This window comes from Triticum urartu, unplaced genomic scaffold, assembly GCF_056163025.1.
Source record: "Triticum urartu cultivar PI428250 unplaced genomic scaffold, HENAU_Tu73 scaffold2, whole genome shotgun sequence".
In the NCBI taxonomy this organism is placed as follows: Eukaryota; Viridiplantae; Streptophyta; class Magnoliopsida; order Poales; family Poaceae; genus Triticum; species Triticum urartu.
This window is the reverse complement of record NW_028260368.1, coordinates 1,969,555-1,977,577: the sequence shown is the minus strand read 5'-3', so window position 1 is coordinate 1,977,577 and position 8,023 is coordinate 1,969,555. Positions and strand designations below refer to the sequence as shown.

The 8,023-nt window shown below is 34.5% G+C and overlaps 1 non-coding gene across 1 annotated transcript; it reads left to right on the top strand.

Moving 5' to 3' along the window:
* Window positions 1–4,238: 4,238 nt before the first annotated feature.
* On the top strand, window positions 4,239–4,311 carry TRNAT-UGU (transfer RNA threonine (anticodon UGU)). Its single transcript has one exon. It is a non-coding gene; the product is annotated as a tRNA-Thr (tRNA).
* Window positions 4,312–8,023: the final 3,712 nt, after the last annotated feature.

Here is an 8,023-nt window from a genome sequence, read left to right as displayed (position 1 = left end):
AATTAGATCTACATACACCATATCTAAATAGAATGGAAATCCAAAAGAAAGGGAGTTGGGATTCCATTGGATGAATCTTTAAAGAAGATGCAGCACAGAGGAAACAAAGGCTAAACTTAAACTAAGCGCTTTTGTTTGAACAAAAAAGATTCTTGTTTCACCGAGGAAAAGAGAGAAGTTCTGGATAAATTGACAATGCTGAATTGAATTGACTAATTTAAGTTCCGCCTATTCCACATTAATGGGAGTACATTATGTTTCTGCTTCACGAATATGATATTTTTTGGACATTTCTAATAATAGCAAGCCTTATTCCTATTTTGGCATTTTCGATTTCAGGACTTTTAGCCCCGGTTAGTGAAGGACCAGAGAAGCTTTCTAGTTATGAATCGGGTATAGAACCCATGGGAGGGGCTTGGGTACAATTCCGAATACGCTATTATATGTTTGCGCTCGTTTTTTGTTGTTTTTGATGTGGAAACCGTCTTTCTATACCCTTGGGCAATGAGTTTCGACGTATTGGGTGTATCCGTTTTTATCGAAGCTTTGATTTTCGTGCTTATCTTAGTTGTTGGTTTAGTTTATGCATGGCGAAAAGGAGCCTTGGAATGGTCTTAACTGAATATTTAGACAAAAAAAAAGAAGGAAAAGATTCTATTGAGACAGTTATGAATTTGATTGAGTTTCCCTTACTTGACCAAACAAGTTCCAATTCTGTTATTTCAACTACACCAAATGATCTTTCGAATTGGTCAAGACTCTCCAGTTTATGGCCCCTTCTATACGGTACCAGTTGTTGTTTCATTGAATTTGCTTCATTAATAGGCTCACGATTCGACTTTGATCGTTATGGATTGGTACCAAGATCAAGTCCTAGGCAAGCAGACCTAATTTTAACAGCCGGTACGGTAACAATGAAAATGGCTCCCTCTTTAGTGAGATTATACGAGCAAATGCCTGAACCAAAATACGTCATTGCTATGGGAGCCTGTACTATTACAGGGGGAATGTTCAGTACGGATTCCTATAGTACTGTTCGGGGAGTTGATAAGTTAATTCCTGTGGATGTCTACTTGCCGGGCTGCCCACCTAAACCGGAGGCAGTTATAGATGCCCTAACAAAACTTCGTAAGAAGATATCGCGAGAAATAGTTGAGGATCAAACTCTATCTCAAAATAAAAATAGATGTTTTACTACCAGTCACAAGCTTTATGTTAGGCGCAGTACTCATACAGGAACTTATGAGCAAGAATTGCTCTATCAATCACCATCTACATTAGATATATCTTCTGAAACTTTTTTCAAATCCAAAAGTTCAGTACCTTCCTACAAATTAGTGAATTAGGAGAGGGGCTCTTTTGTGTAGAAAAATAAAAAGCAGGGCAATCTTTCAAACTTGCATCCGAAATGTGAAATATTTATACAAAGAGGGAGAGATGAAGACAATGCAGCAGGGTTGGTTATCTAATTGGCTAGTCAAACATGAGGTGGTTCATAGATCTTTGGGCTTTGATCACCGAGGAATAGAGACTTTACAAATAAAAGCAGGGGATTGGGATTCCATTGCTGTCATTTTATATGTATATGGTTACAATTATTTACGCTCCCAATGTGCTTATGATGTAGCACCCGGTGGATCTTTAGCTAGCGTGTATCATCTTACGAGAATACAATATGGTATAGATAATCCAGAAGAAGTCTGCATAAAAGTCTTTGCCCAAAAGGATAATCCTAGAATTCCGTCTGTCTTCTGGATTTGGAGAAGTGCCGATTTTCAAGAACGCGAATCTTATGATATGGTGGGAATCTCTTATGATAATCATCCGCGCCTTAAACGTATCCTAATGCCTGAAAGTTGGATAGGCTGGCCCTTACGTAAGGATTATATAACCCCCAATTTTTATGAAATACAAGATGCTCATTGAATGATAAGAAATTCATGCTCACTTATACAACACAACTCCAGATTTTATTCAAGTCAAGGAATATTTTTAGGTTCTTTTCCTAGATGAAACGGAATACCTATTTATAATTAATTCCTAATTATACAAAAGCATTCCAGATAGACTGAGCAAAAAAAGGGTTTCATTTGGATTCCCCTATTTTGAAAATCGCATATTAATTTCCTTCATATGAACAGAAAAATAGGATGACTCAAAGAAGTTCTCTACCAGGAACTTTGTACCGCGCACATTACTTAGCACAACTAGGAAAATAAGATAAGATAAAGATAAGCAAGACTAAAAAAATATTCGTCGGAATAGCGGAATACAAAATTAAGAAACGCAAAAAAATAAAGGGGAATCTCACCCCCTTCTTTATCATAAAGAAAAGATATATTTTAAAACTTCTTTAAAAAGAAAAAGAAGTGCCTCTATATTTATATTATAGATTTATCCACTTAGATGAATAAATATTATTAATGAATATGTATCACAATCCATCTCGAGGTATTTGGATCAATACCTATTCGGTGGATCTTTTTTTTTTTTTTCTCTGCCAGGAACCAGATTTGAACTGGTGACACGAGGATTTTCAGTCCTCTGCTCTACCAACTGAGCTATCCTGACCTTTTCTTGTGCATCATCCTAGTAGAGTATTTGTATCTATGTCAATTAAAAGGACTAAAAATTAATTAAAGTATTTCAAATTTTAAATTTGAAAATGGGGGGGGTAGTCCTATGCATTGTGCATGGTTTACTTAAATAAAACTTAAAAATAGAGTGAATAACCAAGATTTCTTGCCGATACTCTAATAAAAAAGAAATCTATTCAATGAATAGGATAAGATCCATTGAGTTCTCTTCGCATTCCTTTGTGAAAGAGTAGAATGAGAAAGCTAATGAATCTTAAACCCATTGCATTGATAAAAAGAAAAAAAAGTGCATTGATAAAAAGAAAAAAAAAAAGAGGATAAATAATAATAATATAGTATAGTTAGGGAATAAAAGAGGATTTGGGGATAGAGGGACTTGAACCCTCACAACTTATAAAGTCGACGGATTTTCCTTTTACTAGAAATTTCATTGTTGTCAGTATTGACATGTAGAATGGGACTCTCTCTTTGTCCTCGTCCGATTAATCCACTTTTTTAAAGATCTCGAAAACTTTGAATTTTAATTGAAGAATTTGATTATTCAATATTCGATTGGAGTGGATTCACAATAATGAAAAAAAAAAATTATGATATGAGTTTTTTATTTCATAATCATTATCATTTCTAATTTCATTTTTAAAAAAGATAAAGAACCTATATTATAATTAGAATATAATATGAGTTCTGTGATTAATCGTTTGCTATGTCAGTATCTATACGTGTTTATTAAATGTATAAGGTATAAAACCCCTCTTTCTCTAATTTAGAACTAGAAGGAATTCCACTAACAACACAACGTAATTAACTCGATTCGTTAGAACAGCTTCCATTGAGTCTCTGCACCTATCCTTTTCCTTTGTATTCTAGTTCGAGAACCCCTTGTTTTCTCAAAACACGGATTTGGCTCAGGATTGCCCTTTTTTAATTCCAGGGTTTCTCTGAATTTGGAAGTTACCACTTAGCAGGTTTCCATACCAAGGCTCAATACAATCAAGTCCGTAGCGTCTACCGATTTCGCCATATCCCCATTTCCCTCTTCTTTGAGACCAGGATTCCTTGTGTAATTTCATCCATCTCTTAGTTTTTTTTTTGAATCATTGAGTTCATCACTCAACGTAGTCTAGCAGTTCAGTTCGACTCTATTTGAGAGACCTCGCTTGCTTATTGCAATTCAGAATTGAATTGATTCTATCCTTGATGTATTTGCAATTCAATCCGAATCAATATATCCAAAAGTTTTTATCTCCCCCACCTCCCGTCTTACTTTTTTATAGTATTCAAAATTATACTATAACGCTTGATATTTATTCTTTTTTTCTAATCAGAATTAGCAATTTTATTTACTCTGACTCTATGTTCCCCTTAGTGAAATATTAATCCTCAAATTATTAACAAATAATAAAGTCTATAATGATCGAATGAAAATACCAATAAATTCTATAATTTTATTTTTTAATATCCTATAGTTAAGCATATCAAGCTAACTTTATCTTTAAGAAGTTTTAGTATTTTTTTATTTTTATAAGTATAACTTCAAATTTAGAACTAGTTAATAGCTAAGATTAATAACTAATATCTGAGATTTTACGGATTTCCTATACTATACCTATTTCTATTTGTTACACTATTTCCGTTATGTAAGCCCACTTAGCTCAGAGGTTAGAGCATCGCATTTGTAATGCGAGGGTCATCGGTTCAAATCCGATAGTCGGCTTTTTTTTCTCTATCGATGTTCTACGAACAAGAATCTCTTTTTTTCCGAATTAAATGGAGAATCCAGGATCTTTTATGTTTTTTACCTTACAATTTTGCTAGATACAAAACAATAAAATAAATAATATATATACAAAAAAAAAAGATTTTGATGAAATTCCATTTTTTGGGGTACTTTAGTTGATTTTACTCTGTTTATCCTGTAGTTTAATTCAGTTTTAATTTCGATGTATTCTGTAATGTAAATACAATGAAATTAATTGTGTAAAATGAAATTTCAATAAAATAAAAAAAGGAGTCTTCATGTCCCGTTATCGAGGACCTCGTTTAAAAAAAATACGCCGTCTGGGAGCTTTACCAGGACTCACTAGAAAAACACCTAAATCCGGAAGTAATCTTAAAAAAAAATTCAATTCTGGGAAAAAGGAGCAATATCGTATTCGTCTTCAAGAAAAACAGAAATTGCGTTTTCATTATGGTCTGACAGAACGACAATTACTTAGATATGTACATATCGCTGGAAAAGCAAAAAGGTCAACAGGCCAGGTTTTACTACAATTACTTGAAATGCGTTTGGATAATATCCTTTTTCGATTGGGTATGGCTTCAACCATTCCTGGGGCCCGCCAATTAGTCAACCATAGACATATTTTAGTTAATGGTCGTATAGTCAATATACCAAGTTTTCGTTGCAAACCCCGAGATATTATTACTACGAAAGATAACCAAAGATCAAAAGGTCTGGTTCAAAATTATATTGCTTCATCGGACCCGGGGAAATTGCCAAAGCATTTGGCGATTGACACGTTGGAATATAAAGGACTAGTAAATAAAATCCTAGATAGGAAGTGGGTCGGTCTCAAAATAAATGAGTTGTTAGTTGTAGAATATTACTCTCGTCAGACTTGAACTTAACGAAAAAAGGAAAGGTTCATAGAATTTTCTTCCCCTTCCCCTTTCCCCGAACTAAATCGCCCTAAGACCATTACCATTAATTTGTATTTTCCCATCAACTAGCTAAAATTGATTAACCCTAGGATTAGGATCCTTTTTTCTTTTTTCCTCTATGTGTATTTTACATACCACAGTAATTTGCTATAGAGAATTTCTAATTTCTATTAAATCAAAATAAGATAATATAAGATATTATATTATTGCTGGAAAAAATTGTTATTTGATTTGATACATTGTGATCCTTAACGTTGATGAATTAAGAAAAACGGAAAGAGAGGGATTCGAACCCTCGGTAAACAAAAGTCTACATAGCAGTTCCAATGCTACGCCTTGAACCGCTCGGCCATCTCTCCTACATAACTTATTATGGAAAATAAACTGAGTGAATAGCGAGTTTTCTTATTCCTGCAGTACAGGTACAACCGCAACCACTCGGGGGTTCCATAGTTCTATTGGAAAAATTCCTTTTGATCTAAGTGGAAGGATACAGGATTTTTTACTAGAAATTGCGCTCGCTATAAAATAAAAGTTTTAATTTGGGTTTTCCCGCAACTAAAGAAAAAGAAAATGGAAGAATTCTTCTTATTGCATAATAAAATAAAGAAACCTTAGAATTCCGTTTGCATAAGATACGCTACACCATACTATCGAAATCAAAAATAGGGTATGAGACAATTAATAACTTTGAAAACACGAAATAGTTGATAACATAAGTTGTTGTTCAGAAATAGGAAAGTGGAATGAAATCCAGTCTTAGTCAAATATTTCATATCTCTTCGTGTCCAAGCAGAAGGAAAAGGATACAATTTGAGCTGAGCGGAAAATCCATATCTCTCTTATCCATTTAAAGCATATGGATTTAGAGTAGAGCATATGGATCAATCTATTTATAATTATAAGAATCGAATGTGTTTGTTTTTATGTTATTTTGTGAAGGAATGAAAACAATTCTATATAGAATGGGTTGGGAATTATGCCTAGATCCCGTGGAAATGGAAATTTCATTGATAAGACCTCCTCAATTGTAGCCAATATTTTATTGCGAATAATTCCGACAACCTCAGGAGAAAAAAAGGCATTTACTTATTATAGAGATGGTGCGATTTGACTCTTTTTTTTGCTTTTTTTTAGCCCTACCTATACCTCAGTCTTACGAAAAAGAGAGGGGGGTTGGCATAGAGAGAACCAAATTTGTAAAGCAAACAAACCCACGCTTCGGGAAGGTGAGGCGAACTAACAATTCCTTCCGTCGTGTATCCTCGATTGATGCGGCTTCAGATACTTCAATTGTAGATTTGAGTATTGAGCGAAAGGTTACACCTACAGGATATGGTATGGTATGGATTACAGGCCAATCCTACTCTATTAGTATCCGTAGGCAGCATAGGGGAGAAAAGCACTACACCTAGAAATAGGAATCAACAAGAGAAAAACTTTGTTAGAAATTACCCCTTTCCTGATCGGTATCAGGGCTGGGAAGAATGGTTGGGATAACAAACAACCATCAGGTTTGTACTTTGGATACCCCTATAACCATCAAAGATCGTTGAAGTAGCTAATTCCTCTAAATAGGAGGCGTTGAGAACAAAGAAATTATTGGAGCTATCGTTTTCCTCTAGCATTAATAGAATTCATTGGTGTTAAGAAAAACCTCTTGTGGGAAGGTTGGCTAGAGATTTCTTGGAAAAATACCAGCCCCTTTCGGTTCATAATGAGACGGGACTAATTCTATTTTGATTCTATAGATTATTTCGCTTAGTACTATTATGTACAGAAGGGAGGAGCCGTATGAGATGAAAACCTCATGTACGGTTTTGGAACGGAGATTTTTTGAATAGAATGAACGACCGTAACGGATGTTGGCTCAATCCGAAGGAAATTATGCGGAAGCTTTGCAAAATTATTATGAAGCTACGCGACTAGAAATCGATCCCTATGATCGAAGTTATATACTCTATAACATAGGCCTTATACACACAAGCAATGGAGAGCATACAAAGGCTTTGGAATATTATTTCCGGGCACTAGAACGAAACCCCTTCTTACCGCAAGCTTTTAATAATATGGCCGTGATCTGTCATTACGTGCGACTATCTCCACTATAGAAAGAAAAAAAAAAAAGAGAGGATCAAATTTTCTAGTAAATACTAGAAAAAAAGGGCTTTCTACATAGGGATCGTAAAAACAACGATTTTTCCCTATCAGCTGTAGGAAGGAAGGACACTTCACGAGAATCAAAAAACGAAGAAAGTATGGCCTATACTACTACTCTATGGATAAAGTTTCTCAAATTGATAGAGAAAGCACCGTAAAGATCAATTAGTGAGCGACTGGGTCGATACAACTAAAAAAAACTGCTTACTTATCCCATGATATGGGGCAAAATTTAGGAATCCGCTTATGTAATAGAGCCGATCCACTAAGGGATTAAGCAGCGGTGTAGTATCAGATCCCAAAGATAGTAAGTTCTTTTTTCTTTCTTATGGAAAAAAGTCTTTTTCAAGGATTCTATAGAGATTTCATATATGAAACCGGGATAGTTACCTCTCAGAAAATTTGAACGAAGGCTCTATATCTATCTATGCTTCATTCTTCTGAAGGTGGGAAAAAAGATCAAACTGATTATTGATAAAAATTAGGGTTTGAAACTTAGGTAATTAATTTCTTCTGCTTAACCCAAGAACAAATTGGATCGATTTTTGATAAATCGAATTCAGTTAAGATAGGGGAAATTCAGATAGCAATTTCTGAGCCGTATG